The 17,321-nt window shown below is 37.9% G+C and overlaps 1 protein-coding gene across 2 annotated transcripts in view; it reads right to left on the bottom strand.

The window, feature by feature from the left end:
• shg (DE-cadherin) overlaps window positions 1–17,321 on the bottom strand; it is a 406,513-nt gene that overhangs the window by 363,402 nt on the left and 25,790 nt on the right. The window contains exon 1 of one of the 2 annotated variants that reach the window (XM_087359677.1): window positions 4,253–4,748. The exons of the other annotated variant lie outside the window; for it this stretch is intronic. The gene's annotated coding sequence lies outside the window, so the exon portion shown is untranslated. Of the gene's footprint in view, window positions 1–4,252; window positions 4,749–17,321 lie in introns of those variants that run through there. 2 annotated transcript variants of the gene reach the window in all.

Here is a 17,321-nt window from a genome sequence, read left to right as displayed (position 1 = left end):
TTTTGTTACGTTAGAAATCAAATTTCGTGCCGATATAAAACACAAAAAATAATATCAGGGAACAACAGGTTAGACACTCGTATAGCAAACGCTTGGAATCATCATTCTTAACAGAAATGCCCACACACGGTAATATTCCGTATTGTAAAATCATTTTTGGACACCCTGTATTTCAGAACTAATATAGCAAAGGATTTTCTATTTATTTTTTCCCACGAAACATGAGGTTTGATATAATTAAAGAGACGATGATCGATCCTGAGATTTTCGGTACAATTTAAAACCGTAATCACGTGATTAGATAATATTTAAAGTCGATGTTATAGACAAGTTTTGTTTGTTGTATTTTAAACCTCCTTGCATCGGTTTTACACTGACAGTGACCAAAGAGACACGAACATCTTCTGTTGCGCAACCCAAGACAGAAATAAAGGGAATAAAATGCAATATAAGAAAGCAGAAATAATAATAATAACGATGCAAATTACTCTTGAGAATGAAATATATTCGAGTACATGTTGAAATTCCTCTCATTTTTAGTGCAATTCTTTTTATATTCTTTCCGAATAAATTTGCATTGACAGATGACGAACAAAAGAGATGCTACTAAAGGGAATCTGCGACACTTTTTCCCTCATCTAGCGTCCCAGCCCTGAATAAGAGGAGTCCATTTTTATGTAATACTTTCCCAAATAAGCCAGCGTAAATCAATTTAGTTTTCAGATAAAAATGATGCTACAAAAGAATCAGTGGGATTTTAAGACCGCTGATGGAGTACTGCAAGCAAGACCTACCCCCCCCCCCACTCACCCCTTTCCACATGATTCACCCGTGTGTCTGTCTGTCTGTTACATTATATGAGCATTGAAGTTTACACAGCAGGAGATATGTAGATGCTGATATTCTGGTTTATAAAATCACGTGGCTTTGATGGTAGATACAAACATTTCGCAGAAACACAATATCTTCACATTCAGGGTTGAAAATTGGGATAGTAAGTTTCCCTGAAATGCTGCTAGTTACCAAGGAGTTCGTATGACGTAACAAACTACAAGTCCAAAATCGATACTTATCTGTCTGTCTATCCATGCATATTTGTATTTATTTACCTATACAAGAATAGTTTTATCTCGCCATGTACATTTTTCTATCGACGAACGGAATTCAAATGTAAGTGGGATGCTAACACTAGTGCTGCTTCACTGTCAGTCCTGAAATTGGATAGGAGTTTTTGGGACGGAGTGATGGAAGATTTTCATTCCATTTCCCTTTATCTCTGACTTCTGGTGCCTCCAGACTCGGACCAGACCGGAACACGTCCTCTGGATATGGAAATTTACAACGCGTACAGAATCAGACGATATAGTAAGTTTGGGGATGGGGGTACCTGAAGGAAAAGAATATTTCCATAACACAACTGAACGAGAAAGACTTAAATCACGTCAGGAGTTGCCACTGTACATCAATTTACATTCTTAGATTATTTAACGACGCTCTATCGGTTACCAAGTTAATAAACACATATCTCTAAATGGTGAAGAGCTACGGATTTTAACAGGGATAAGATAGCGATCTTCAGAAATTATTAATACAATGACCCACCATCTCATACATTTTTCAGAATAAATGTCATAATCCCAATAAATTAATAAGTTCATGGAGCAAAGCTCTTCTTGTGACGCTAACACGCTGTTTCGCAAGACGTTCACTGCCTTTATTGCAACCTGAGCGTTCATATCGAGTCCGTAGGAGTCCGCAAATGGTCCATAAATTGAGTCAGATGAGTGGAAACAGAGATTCGAGCAGAAAGGCCTATCCGAAACCAAATTTTATGTAAACCCGAAGATGGATGTCTTCTGGGATGTTGTGACGTGTAGTCTGGTAGAAGTTTACCGACGATTTAAAGGTCCTTGCTGCCTCCATCATCAGGGTCATCGTCCTGATGATGGAAGCAGCAAGGACCTCCGAAACGTCGGCAAACTTCTACCAGACTACACGTCACAACAACCCAGAAGACAGCCATCTTCAGACTCATCGCCGTAAAAAAAACTCGAATCTTACTTATATAAATCCGCTCAGGGGCTCTAGAATTGTTGCATGCGGACAGAAAAATGTTTAAAAATCCAGCACAGGAATTTTTTTTTGGTAATTATTCGCTAAGTACCCGCGAAAAACTAAGTTATTTATTTTGAAAGAGCTCAGAATAAAACTCATGTCACATTTTCATAATCACGAGGGGGTGCATTTTAATTACATTTCTGGAATCATTAATTCGTTGTAGTTTTCAGTTTGACCGTGCAGATTTAAAATAAAACAGAATATTAATTACACACTCCAAATCCGGCCCAATTATTTACATCATTCGAGTAATTAAACGGGATTTGAGACTGATGTGATAACGTCGTGTTTCCAATCACGAATAAATCCTACACTCGAATACTATTTCAGTAGGACTATAGTACGATGTTTTAAAAAGTTAGAGCATTTATATGATACATCCCAGTTTAAACACGGTTTAAAATTCCTTCTCATCTGACCACCAACGTGTCATGCATAGAATTATAAAGCTTCCGATACAAATCAGGTAAAACAAATCAAATACGTCTCAGTATCTCCTATAAACTGGTCCAATGTGCCATGAATCTGTGTGATTTATCAACCGATAAAATGGTCCATTTTAAAAAAAATTATCTTAACGTCTGATAAACTTACTGGATTAAAAATGACTGTCTTCTGAGATGTTACGCCGTGTGATATGGTAGAAGTCTTCGGACGTTTCAGAGATGCTTATGCTGATGACGCAAGAAGTAAGAACCGTCGATCAAATTCTGTGAGGCTACACGACAAATATTTATTTTCACACTTCTGTGACGTCCAAAAAATATCCCACAGATTTACTCAATACGAGTAGCCTTCCTAATAATTTCACACAGATTTTCATTAAACATGGTACAAACTTAACTAAATTTTAAAACGTTATGTTTTACATATTGCCGATCGAAGTACCAACAAATGTTGACAGCGGTTCATTACACGAAAAATATTTGTTAAATAACAAATAATGTTTACATTTATATATCAGAAATCCGCCACACTGTAACAGGGAAGACGCCCTCATAAATCAATAGCATTGTAATAAACATAAAATATAATAAAGGTTTATTCACATTGTGAAATAAACTGCTCTAATAGTAGTCGATAAATATACACTCGCACGTAGCACTCAAATGACAGAAGTCATCAACAAGCAACGAACCTCACTGTAAATACAACAAATTACAATGACGTGGTATTAGAGAAACTCCATGGAAAATAGATAAAATACTCATTAGAGTACAATTAACTTTTATTTAATTAATTTTTATGAAAAGTGTACGCCCCTGACGATGCCCTAATGTTCGCCGAAACATTTCACGTATGATTTTTAATAATATATTTTAATCAACAAACTGCATAATGACGAGCTTAAAAATCTGTACTCCTCCCCCAATATTGTCAGGGTGATTAAGTCGAGAAGAATGAAATGGGCTGGCCATGTAGCGCGCATGGATGGGACAAGAGGTGTGCACCGGGTATTGGTCGGGAAGCCTGAGGGGAAGAGACCTAGACGTAGATGGGAGGATAATGTCAGGCGGGATCTATGGGAGATAGGAGTTGAAGGAGACTGGATTTCGTTGGCTCAGGACAGAGTCCGGTGGAGGGCTTTGGTTAATTCGGTGATGAACCTTCGGGTTTCATAAGCCATCTAGTTGGTTGGGTCCACTATTTGGGAAGCCTGAGGGGAAGAGACCTCCGGGGAGACCTAGACGTAGATGGGAGGATAATCTCAGGCGGGATCTATGGGAGATAGGAGTTGAAGGAGACTGGATTTTGTTGGCCCAGGACAGGGTCCGGTGGAGGGCTTTGGTTAATTCGGTGATGAACCTTCGGGTTCGGTAAGCCATCTGGTTGGTTGGGTCCACTATTTGGGAAGCCTGAGGGGAAGAGACCGCTGGGGAGACCTAGACGTAGATGGGAGGATAATCTCAGGCGGGATCTACGGGAGATGGGAGTTGAAGGAGACTGGATTTTGTTGGCCCAGGACAGGGTCTGATGGAGGGCTTTGGTTAGTTCGGTGATGAACCTTCGGGTTCGATAAGCCATCTAGTTAGTTAGTTAGTTAGTTAGTTAATACTGTGATATAATAGTTTTGTGAAATAACTTCAGTTTTTATGCATTTGTAAGAATAAATAGTGCGTAGTCAAATGCTTACCCGTAGCCAGCAAGGAACATATTTTCCTTGACTGTGATGTTACAGCTGTACCAAGGTCACGCGCAGATAACACGTAACTTTCGTCCATTACACTCACACACAAAGTTAAAACATTTCATATTTGTTCACACGCTGTGTATTTTCGCCAAGGTCAATCCGAAGTTGTTGTTTGTACATAAAATAACCGAACTTACACTGTGCTTAATTTGATATGACCAATTAAATGGTCGCAGTATTAATTCCGAAACTAAAAATCTTTTCCACGTAACAGGCAGTGTTTTAGCCTACGCGATCTCTCGTCGCCATTTTAATTCTGCGTAACGAACAAGTCCACATTACAGTAATTTGTAAAGCCGTTGTGACAATTTTAAAATCTGTATTCACTGTATGATAACACTGTATTTATCCTCTTAATACTGACATTATATTTTATTTTAATTACCTGGTATCAAACGCAAACCTGACCAACTATCAATTCACATTACTGTCACTGACAATGTGGCTTGCTTGAACTGAAATTGTTTTTCTACAGCTCGGGCCGTTTACAATAGTTGCAATGTAGATGGCATTGGTGTTCTTGTCTGTAACATGACTCACGGAGGTTATAGTGACAAATGACGCCACAGGAGAGAGAGAGAGAGAAAAAAAAAGCAGTGATTTACAACCTGTGAAACGCAAGTCCCTCAAGGAATACACACGACAGCCAAAGTTATATTTTGACAAATTCCCGCTTTTAAAAAAAGACTTCAGAGCACTGCAGTAAACGATGGGTCCATGTTAACTTATACGCAGTGCTACTGGCTGGCGTATGGAGGGCACACTGTTCAAATCCTGATTGGGGTATGACTATTTTGACTGAAATTTGGGTCCCATAAATGGCGGGACATTTTTTTGACAACTGAGCGACTGTCAGCTTCTCAAGAAATAATTTGTTGCATGGAGTTGTCTTATAATTTTTAATAAAACGTATTTATTTATCGGTGATATCGGAGACCCTTTGATTGTAAATTACTATCTTTAAACGCAAGGTACCAGCAGGTAATTACCAAAACCAATAAAACCGGGCATCAAATGAAAGAACAATCCCATTTTTCTTCATTAGGTCCTCTAACAGTGTTCGCAGACGCGTACAAATTATGAAACTTATCAGCAAGAGAATTCACGACAACAAAATAACGGCGATGGATTCGAACCTGTGACCTTGGGGTTAAATCAGACTTCGTTGGTGCAGTCACAAAAGTCAAAATATCAATCATAAAGTGAGCGTTACTATTTTTATTTATTTAACGTCGCTGTAAGCGAGTAAGATTATGTAAGGTCTAATAACAGGATAAGAGGTACATATTACATCATCGCCCTGATGATGGCAGCAGTAAACACATCCGAAACGTTGGTCAAACTCTAAGAGACTACACTGTGCAACATCCCAGAAGACATCTTCACAAGAGAATACCATCTTAATACTAAAAAATACCTTAATATACCAAACAACAAAATTAATAAATAATTCAAATACACAGATAAAAACATTCTACCATCCATCACCAGGTCTCCCAAGGAATCTTTTTCTTCGGATTTTTTGACTAGAATCTTGTAAATATTTTAATCTCCTGCCTCTCTCATCCTCCTCGATTTAATCATACTAAGAATATCTGGTGAGGAGTACAAATTGTGAGCCTCATTATGCAATTTAAGACTTTACTTCCACTAACTTAGTTCCTGAAATACAACTCCTCCTTCTCTTTCGTGACAAATAATACGTGAAATTACACGCGAAGTTACGAACAACTTTGGCTGTCATAAATATCGCTGTAAAGATTTTAATGGTGAAATAAGATTACAGCTCGATTATGGGTTTCCCTATAAATGAAAATATTGTTCTGTATTTAGCTGAAGTTTTCAGCTTGTCCTTAAAATATCAATAATTGTCCGCCTTCTCTCACACATTATTTTAAAAGAACCAACTTTTTTTTTACTCGTAACGCTGTGACAATTCTCAAATTCTGCAAATAAAAAGTATCAGACGAGGTGTATGGAAACAAATGCTGTTAATCAAAGGCGGAGACTTCAGCTAGAAACAAAGTTATAAACTACATCTGGTGACGCTAATCCAATATAAGAACTTCGAGGCCCGTTCTTTCCCGCCTTGCGTCCACTGTCTACCGAAGTTAGAAGAAGTTACTGTATCTCAAAGCAGCAGTTCTACTCCTACTGTCTCTCTGAGTCTTTGACTTAAAACTTTGAACACAATCTTTTCCAGCGATAAGGATACAGAAGACATATCTTGAAGTGGTCATTTTCCCTTCGTTTCTTTCTGTTAAGCGACGTATGTGCCCGATACATTTCATAAAGTTTCTTCTGGGCGTCCAACAAGTATCTTCTTACAGACTTTGTTACAAAGATCTGAGATATCTTTCTCACATTAATTTCTATGTTTCAATTAGAACTATCAACTCAAGAATCCATTACCCGGATTTCACAAAACCCAAAAGTACATTATCGTGTTCACAAACTGTGGACATATATTGAACAAGGTGTAGAATATAACAAATACATACAAACTGTAATTTACAAATCTAAAACTTCTTGACGATGGTGAAGAGTCAATTGAATAAAAATTTCCTTGGATATTATCCATCGTCTAGTAAATATAAAACGTAAAACGACCCAGAGATAGGGATTAGCTCTATCTAGTGGGCCCAACTGTGTAGGAACCTGAAGACGGAGATAGAGCCCCATCTCCGAAACGTCGTTTTACGTTTTATATTTACTAGACGATGGATAATATCCAAGGAAATTTTTATTCAATTGTAATTTACAAGCTTAAAAGGAAGAGACAAACTGATATAGAATAAAATGGTAGGATAATATTAAAATGGATACTAAAGAAATATGGCTTGAAGATGTCGATTTGATTCAATAATAAATTTCGGTTCTTTAAAAAACTGCAGAAGCTATATTTCTATCAAAAATGTAATTGCTGCATGGAAAATAAGCTACTGAACTGGTTTGACCTTTGTCATATTGAAATATATTTTAAATTGCTATTCTGAGATATACTGTAGTGAATTTATCGTGCAGTTTAATGCGAAGGGAATGTACATCTGGGCACCGTGTGTACCTTTTTAAGGCTTGTCATTGCCTAACATGTCTGTAATTGAGGCAGGTCGGAATCAATGGGATTTTGTCTGCATTGGATGTAGGTAGCATTGTAGATGGAGCGTTGCTGTGGAGATGACAGGGCCGTATGTCTACGGGAGCTCCCCACCCCCCGCCCCTAATTAACACTCACAGTCGGGGTCCGTTGCACAGGGTAGCGCTGATAGGGTGTCGCAACAGGGGGGTCCCAAAATGCTTTTATCTCTGCTATTTTAATATAAAGTAACAGCAGGAAGTTTGGTATACATTAATCTGAATTCTGAGACGTGAGAAACGTCGTGTCGATTGCGGTATGATGCTTCTGACAAAGAAATAAAATACCATTAATTATGATTTCTGATGGATGCTCCTGTTGTGTGTTGAACGCTAGGTTGACAGTCCGTCCACACAATTTGTTGTTATAGTTGTAATTTTTTATTAAGAATTCACTGCGTGTTTCGACCTTTATTGGTCATCTTCACGTGGTTCTATTTGTGTGTTCGAAACTAAGAGACTTAATTACTAAACTGTATACTTATTTTCTGTTCCTGACTTCAATACGTAATGCACCGTGTCTTAAGCAGCTTAGCTAATGAAGCTATCATCATTATTGTATATGTGGCCTGTCAATCTAGTTACCATAAATTTACAATAACAATCAAAACATTTTAATGACTTGTGAGATATCAGATTCTCACGGCAGGGAGAATATAAATGTCTGAATTCTGTTTTTTGCGCTGTGTAGTCTGGTAGAAGTTTACCGACGTTTCAGAGGTCATACTGCCTCCGTCATCAGGGTTATGTCAGCAGCAAGGACCTCTCAAAAGTCGGTAAATTTCTACCAGACTACACGGCGCAATAAATCAGAAAAGAGACATATTCTTCTTGATGACTTGCCTTAATTTGTTATTGACGAAGTACGTTTCATTAACCACGAAGATGGAAACATTATGTTTATTCGAAACGTTTATATACGGCGTCACAACCCAGAAGGATATCTCACACAATTTTGATCAGACAATTTGAAGGGATCACACCACTTGTGAGACTTAAGTTCACATAGGATAATATTAAAGTGAATCTTAAGAAAATGGGATATGATGCAAGTTGCTTAAGACTGGGATCAGTGTCGGTTTCTTGTGAACACGACAATGAACATTCGGATTCCATTACATGAGTAGCTAAGTGACTATCAGCTTCACCTAACGTAACCTGTGCAGCTAGAGGTCACTTTTATATTAAAAAACAGGGTTACATAATTAGAATCGAGCAACATAAAATTAGTATCTCTCCATGAGTTAAAAACTGGTTTTAAAATACGTTTTAGAGTCGTAAATATTTAATTAAATAAACTATATATGAAAATTCGCTTAAACCTTGAATTAAACAGGTAACGAGATGGATTTAATACACAACCACATTACAAATATTCAAATATTGTTGTAACTATATAATCAAAGCACTCAGGCACTGGTAGTTTATACTCGTATTAGTCCTGATATTACAATTCTCAAATAGATTGATGGACTTATACCCTGGTTAGGACACCAAATACACACAACCAGCACGTACGTTTCATGTGAGATTTCAGGTTCTCACGGCAGTGAGAATGAAGATGGCTGTCATCTGGGATCTTGGGCCATGTAGTCTGGTAGAAAATAACCGACGTTTCAGAGGTACTTAACTCATCGACCTAATGATGGAGGCAACAAGAGCCTCCGAAACGTCGGTTATTCTCTACCAGACTACATGGCCCTAGAACTCAGATGACAGCCGTAAAAACCTTAAATCCTACATAAATTGATTTTGTTTACCGTCAGCCAAGCTTTTTATCCGTAATTGCAATCAGTAAAGTTTCTCAGCGGGACCGAAACAGAAAATGTCATTAAGCAAGGAGCAGGAAACTCTGTGTATGAGTGTTATGTGTGGGATTCATTGTCAGTGTTACAAATTGGCTTTTATAACATAACCCGAATTGGACTGCTCGCTCGTAATTTGATTTAATATGAGTTTGATTAAATTTTTGCCTGGGTTGCGGAGGACACTAGACGTCTGGGAGCGAGCGAAAACGTACTTGGTGCTGGGAACTACGAGAGCCAATTTGACCTAGACCGACAGCTCGTCCTTACGTGGAGTATAGGGCTCCAGTAACATCATGTATATACGAGGTGCGATCGGAAAGTTTCTAGACTGCGCCTATAAAAACCCGTACACTTATCTCAGGTATTAAATTCATCCATCACCCTCGAAGTAGTTCCCCTGGGAGTGAACACAACGATCCCAGCGCCGCTGCCAAGCCTGGAAGCATCCCTGGAAATCTTTCTTTGTCAGCCTGTCAAGCACCATCTTCGATTCTGCCTGAATCTCTTCTATCGTCTCAAATCTCCTTCCCTTTAGCTGAATTTTCATCTTTGGGAAGAGGAAGAAGTCACACGGAGCTTAGAAAGGAAGTTGGGGTCGGTTCTTGCAAGATCTTTGAGCTCCTGACAAACGAGAAGTCGATTCTGCTTCTGGTCCTCAGACAGGATGCGTCGCATGTGGAGTTCTTCCTTTAGAATCAGCTGACAGGTCCCATAGCCTATCCCAGCAATGTCGCACAAGTCGTTGATGGTACGACGTCGATCTTCGTGAATGGCCTGCAGAATCTTCGTAACATTTTCGGGCGTTGTGCTCGAAGATGGTCGTCCAGAACGCTCGTCATCATCGACAGAGGTTCGGCCATTTTTAAAACGTGAATGCCACACAAAAGTTTGTGCACGACCCATTGCGGACTCCCCAAATGCTTGCTTTAGCATTTCATAGGTTTCCGTAGCCGTTTTGGCGAGTCTTTGGCAAAATTTGATGCACACGCCATTCCGAAATCGCAGGAGGGTCGGTGTAATGCACTACCAAAACGCCCGTAACTAAGAAACAAATGCTAATTCGATGATGCCGGCTGGCACACTGATTCACTATGAATGTAGGCCGCATCCCCTAGCGGCAGAAGCTCGTACTACATCCGGTTCGCCCGCTATTGACACAGTCTTGAAACTTTCTGATCGCACCTCGTAAATGGGATCATAACATGTTCCTTTTCTGTATTCAAGCTAAAGAGAACTGGAAGGAAACACAACGTCATTAAACTTGAAACATAGGTAACATATCTGATTCTGATCTTCGATGGTAGGTTTCCTTGTTTCTAGTTTTATTTGATTTATTATCATCTAATGCAAACCCCAACATACAAATTGAAATTTATGACTTCCTCCAAGAAGCTACGCCGATTTGGGAATAAAACTGCCGTTGGGAGTCTGGTGATCCATTACGTTGAAGCGGCTTATACTGAGCTATTTTGCCTTTTACTTTCATCTTCATCTAAATGCAAAGTGGAATTCGCTATCAGTTGGGGGGCGGGGCATAAGACACCCTCTTTCATATCCACATGAACCACTTCAACAGTTCTTTAAATTTCACAGTATTTCATTCTGCAATTTCTGTTTCACGATGGCCCATGGCAATAACAAAAACTCAGAGGACTGCTTGCTTTCAAGTTTACATCAACAATGATTGAAGCACCTAATAAAGCCCTTTGGGTCGGTTTCCTACGCCGTAGGTACGCTTGCACTCATCAAATGCTTACATAAACTCGTATTGATCTCTTTATATACCATTTAACTATACAATTATGCAAACTCTGAAACCCACAAGCGTATTTAAAGGATGCTGGGGAATTTTGTGCAATAATTTCTTCATTAGCTGAGCATGGTGGAATGAATGATAAAGAATGCCTGACCTCTAAATAAGGACCCGAATTCTGCGCGTTCTGTGCCTTTCCCCATGCCTTACGGGAGCATATGTGTGTGTGCATATCCGTGGGAGATCTATGTAATTAGTGTTTGTTTTCAATGAGCATTTTTTCCAGACTGAGTCGATTGCCTCTCTGAGTTAATTTGGACTTAATTAGTTTTGCCTGATTTGGGGGGGGGGGGGTCCTTGTTGTGGAATTCCAAATGTGCAGCAGTGGTCTAATCTTACTGCACAATAAAATATGTTCTTATTCCACACCCTCGTTCGTATTAGAATCTGATACCTCAGAAACCATTAGTGAGTCGTACATAGTCGGCGTCAGTGATCTATCGTCGATAAAAAATAAAAGTTGGTGATGTGTAAAAATTTAAATTATCAGGACGGCCAAAACCACTTTTGTTCTCACATAAATATTTATTATCCACCGGTAGGAAATATTACAGACGTTCTGTGGAGGGACTCAGGAAGACCATGACAGACACACTTACGCCTGTCTAGGACGTAGTACATACTTTACGGAAAGTTTGAGGATACTATGTACATAGAATTAAAGAAATTAGGCACAGGTGAATATTACGAGAAACCACGAAAGGTAAAAAGAACTGTACAGGTCTACACAAAACGCAGTAAAAGTAAAGAGGTTAGAATTTAAAGGAATACAGAAGTACAGTTGGTTGGAATGATAGACTAAAAAGTATGACAAGAGAGACACGTACAGTTCTGAAGGCCCATAGCAGAGTACCACAAGACGATACACTCAGTGCGGGTTACGAAGCGGGGGTTAGTGCAAGCCTTGGAACATTCTGTCCATAGCTCAACTGAGCGAAATGGTTTTATTTTTGGGTCAACGTGACTCTTACAAACCCAATGCAGTTACTCAAAAACGGATCGATCGAATATTGCGCAAACTGTTTACCTGGAGACGAATAAAAACCTGGTAAAAGCAGTTGGCCAAGGCAGGGCATAAGAGATTCCCTGTTTCACAGCTTAAAACAAAGAAGGGTTCCAGTTACATTTCGCTTCACAGCTAAACGAATAAATCAAACGTAAACACGGAGCATACTTAACACATACCGAAACGTCGTAAAGCGACCAAAGTTGGAAAACACTATACTTATACGTATATTTGTTATAACGAACTAACTAACCAATACCTTCTTGAGAATCTGATAGTACGCTCAGAAAGTCAAGACGTTCCCGCCTTTTATGAAACACAAAGGTTCAGCAGTCCCTATCCTGAGCCAGATGAAACCAAATTACATATTTCTCGGAAGACATGAGATAACAATATTAAAATTAATCTCGCAGATTAATCTGACTCAAAAAAGGGTCCAGTAACAAATTTCCGGTTTCCATAAAGGACAAGGGATTGCTTGGATAGCTGATTGACTGTCAGCTTTTCAAAAGTAACAATTTTTCACAGCGCCAAGAGACTGTCAGAGTGATTGTCATTATAATTCAAAGCAAACTCCATTCTTTAAACGTATTATTTTTATACGTTTTGTTCTTTACATTTTATGGTTTATTGTGACAATCTAATACATTTCATATGGAAAAGCTTAAACGAATACATTACCGTATTTTTCACGGGCCATAGTTTAATAACCACCATCAATAAGATAGTATAATTGCGTCATATTGTGAATCAAATATTAAATTAATTATTCGGTTTTGTCCGTCTAATCACAATTATATTTAAAATTTACAAATAAGATAATTAAAATATCATTTTATGTTCCACATCGAATAATCGATTTACATTTGGAACATTTTTACAACATGTTTCGGTTTCATCGAACCATCTTCAGGTATAAAATTATATCAACAAACTTAAAACTCAATTACAATTTCTGTTGTGTAGCTTTTTGGTGATGTTTTCTGGTGATGTTCATATCCAGATTATTTTCATATATTGGAGCGATGTAGAACATCAAAAGCATTTCACTTCAAAACAATACATTCGCTCCAATATATGAAAATAATCTGGATATGAACATCACCAGAAAACATCACCAAAAAGCTACACAACAGAAATTGTAATTGAGTTTTAAGTTTGTTGATATAATTTTACACCTGAAGATGGTTCGATGAAACCGAAACATGTTGTAAAAATGTTCCAAATGTAAATCGATTATTCGATGTGGAACATAAAATGATATTTTAATTATCTTATTTGTAAATTTTAAATATAATTGTGATTAGACGGACAAAACCGAATAATTAATTTAACCACCATCAAGCCAAATAGCAGCACAATAACATACTACGGTAACAATGTGCGTATGATTCTCTCAGGTAAGCACATTGCACGGTCTAGTACTTCACTTTACCCTAAGTTTACACACGGAACAATAGCATTGTTAGTTCATACGGACACATGACGCGTTCGTATGAACTGAGAGTGTGCTATACACGCCTACACGCTTGAAAGCTACCCCTGAGAGGCGACAACCACCACAAACTGTCACAACATCAATATTGCGTACAAAAACCCAACAGTTACTCAGTCTCCTCTCGTAACCTGGACGAAGTTTCCCAAAAAATTCTCTTGTTCCGCCGGTTTCTTTCACTTTTTATTCATTAACATTCCTGGTATTTAACGCCATATTTAAGAATTATTAACAGCGTTTTTAAATGAATCATAAACGCACACAAGGACAAACGCGAAATGAAACATTTAAAGTAAGCCCCATACATCGCGTTGCTGACGTATTTTGATTGTTAACACAACTCACACACCTCAAGAATTAACTAATGATGCTTTTTTTTTTCAGATTCTTCGCATCAAATGTCCCGTAGTGATGGAAGGTAATGAGATATTATTTCAAACCTGCAACTACAGAGTTTGAATTAAATTTCAATATCGTAATTTTAAAAATTAGTAGATTTTGCCGCGTCAAATACTCTAATATTTGTCAAACTATATAATAACTCTATTCTACACACAACCAAGAAGATTATTTCATAAGTGAGAACATATAACTATGTCTAACAATTGTAACAAGAAATACAGACCACATTTAATCATCGGATGCAATGATGTAAAATCCTATTAAGACAATTTATTTTGTCTGACGTAAAATCTGTCTGGAACATTTCGCGGTAGCTACAATTACAAAACTGAGACACAGCTCAGCATCGAATTGCTCATTCTACTTGTTACGGAGCCATTTCGACACTCGTTGTCGCACGCAACTTAGAAAGTTTCTGCGAGAATGTTCACACAGCTGACATAAATAGTGCATCAAACTCCTTCAAACTTATAATAAACACAAGACAATTAGGACAGATATATGAAATTCAGTACAACTCACTATTTATATATTCTCACTCTTAATATTAGACGCAGAAATCAACATGTGTACATTATTAACCTATAAAAACGAAAGATCACCTAACAACATTACATATAAAGTAGAAACTGAGAGAGTCATATTGTCCGTTTGCAACCCCAGAATAGACACACAGAACTGCACCGCACTTGGAATGCGTATTATAGCCACAAGGAGTGATTACATGAGGTTCAAAACTCAGGAAAGAGTCCTGAGTTCAATTCCTACTAAGGGCGATTCTTATAGCTCGGAAACTAAGCATCAAAGAAGAATGAGGCGAAGTTTTCTTCTACTCTCTTTTTCTTCATCGGCTTCAAAGATTTGGTTTTTATTCTTGCTAATTTTTTTTTAGAGTGGATGTGATGATTAAACACGACGAAACAGACAATCACAATAATTTATTTTATATACCAAAAATATAGGCTGAATATCCAAAACGCACATTCCTATGTTTAAATAGAATAATATTAATGTCTTAATCTCGAGCAAATTCAGAAATATCGATCTGAGTTTTTCACCACGACGATAAAAGTGGGGAATAGAGGCTGTCAGATATCTTATCTCCACTGTCTAGCCTCGAAATAGTACCTCCAGGACACATGTAACAAGGCAGAACGGACAGGGGAGAGTATCTGTCGGCGAGGATCCATTTCTGAAATTCTGTTGCACTTAAGAAAGGTCGAGTCTTCTGGGAAAACTGAGTTATTGAAAGAGTTAACATGATGAGTTCTACAGTTAGTTTGTTAGTTACGATACCGCAATATTTTAGCTCTAAATTCTCGAGAATCAAAGCTACGTTACGCCTAATCCAAATCGCAAAGCTAAGTAAAGACAGACAGAAGCTGTTGGAAGTAGAGCATTAACGTTTACATAAGGACATTAGGGACCGCAGCTTAAGCCAGCAGCAGTCCTCAGGGACTAAAATCAGAGAGAGCTGTCCACCAACACGAGAGACTGTGTACATGAGATGTCCCTTGAATGCAATCCAGTTTACGTCAAGTAAAAATTATACCTCATTTTAAATTATAAAATTTCCTGTAAGATGCACAAGCATTAGTTCAGAAATAAAATACAACCTGTAAATGAAGCCTTGCCTTGTTAAATTAGCGTGCCTGAAGCAATGAGGCGCTTCTGACGTAAGTAAAAGTTGGTCTCGTTGTTGGAGGAGAACACCCATAGTTGCTACTCTGCAGTGTAATTGAAACATTGTCACCAGCCCAATTTATTTACACAGGAAAATTTGATTATCACACTCCAGAACATGGTGGACGTTGAAAGGTGGAAATTAATTCCTCGCAAATATGCAGCTTTCATATTCACGTGATCCGTTCATTTAACATTTTGAGGTATACGATTTGATGTCTCTAAAAACAGACCCTTGTTAGTAAGAGGTTAAAATATTTTCAATTTCATGGATAGGAATTATTGGTAAAACTTTGTGTTGAACGCTACAAAAAAAAAACATTCCGATGATATGATTAATTTTCGAAACGATAATAGTTCCGTATACACAGAAAAACAACCAAAGTTCGCTGTTCAATATTAGAATATAAAAAAAAAAAATCATATTCCTACTTTTCATGGAAACATAATAAGTTCCATTTAGATAACAGGAAAACAACCACTTCAGAGACCTTGACCTAAATGGGTTAATAATATTAAAATCGAGTTTAAAGATTGTGATAATGTGGATTAGATACGCCTTTGTCATGTTAGGGTCCTGTGGGCGTCTCTTGCAAACACGATAATGGACATGGAGATTCCATAAAAGGCCTCAAGATTTGCGAGAGACTATCAGCATTGCAAAGAGAACTCTTTGAATCCGTTACTTATAGCAATCCGCAGTCTCCATGGTTCTCTCTTCCTAATGTACGGGTTCGCCGTGATCACGCGGCAACATCTCCGACACTTCTACGTAGCGTGTAGACGAGATCAAATTTTGCAGGCGCAAGTCCGACCTGAAGAATCAAATATCTATGTTATAATTCTGCGTAAAGGAAGAAAGAGCCAAAGGAAACTTCAAAATAAGGATGCTAATGAGAACATTTGAACCTATGAGGAACGATTTAAGGAGTAGCTGGGAAACAAAACTGTCGCCAAATATCAGGGTTATCAAATCAAGACAGCTGAGTGGAGCATATAACACGCATGAAAAGGTGAAAATTAGTACAATATTTCAATCGGAAAGTATGAAAAGAAGCTATAACGTGAATGTGTTTAATGGATATTGAAGAAACAGTGTCATCGTGTGAACTGGATTTATCAGGATAAAGATATTATCTTGTGGCAAAGAGTTGAGAAAACTGTAATGAATTTCTGGGTTCAATTTAAAGGTTGGGAGTCCTCGACTATTTCAGCGACTGTCAGCTTCTCAAGAAGCACTGTCTTTCATGGAGTTGCTGAGGTACAGATGTTTGTAAAATCAATTTCGGATCTTTACATCGAATCGGAAAGTTGCCGTTATGGCTGTCTTCCGCTTTCCAGAGCTAAATATGTCAGTCAACACACGTCCCACGTTAAAACAATCCTCCTTACAGACTGAAGTGAAATGCGCATACACACAAAATGTGTTTTACTACTATTACCTAATATTAATATGATAATTTTATGTTGTGTATAAATGTAGTGATCTATGATAGTGATAATTTTATGATTAATGTCCGAAGGGGAATTTTGTTTAAAACTCTAATCCTAAAATGACAAAATTTAATCTAAAACGCTCTTCCTAAGAGAAACTGCAGTTATCAAATAGATTAATTATATGCGAAATTTCCCACAGTTGTAACATTCGTAACTTTCAGTACACAAAAATG

The sequence above is a fragment of the Zootermopsis nevadensis genome, unplaced genomic scaffold (genome assembly GCF_977971745.1).
Source record: "Zootermopsis nevadensis isolate Lab colony 2312 unplaced genomic scaffold, Znev_1.0 Znev_ptg000032l, whole genome shotgun sequence".
Lineage (NCBI taxonomy): Eukaryota > Metazoa > Arthropoda > Insecta > Blattodea > Termopsidae > Zootermopsis > Zootermopsis nevadensis.
Note: the sequence above shows the minus strand (reverse complement) of the source record. Positions and strands in the feature narration are given on the sequence as shown.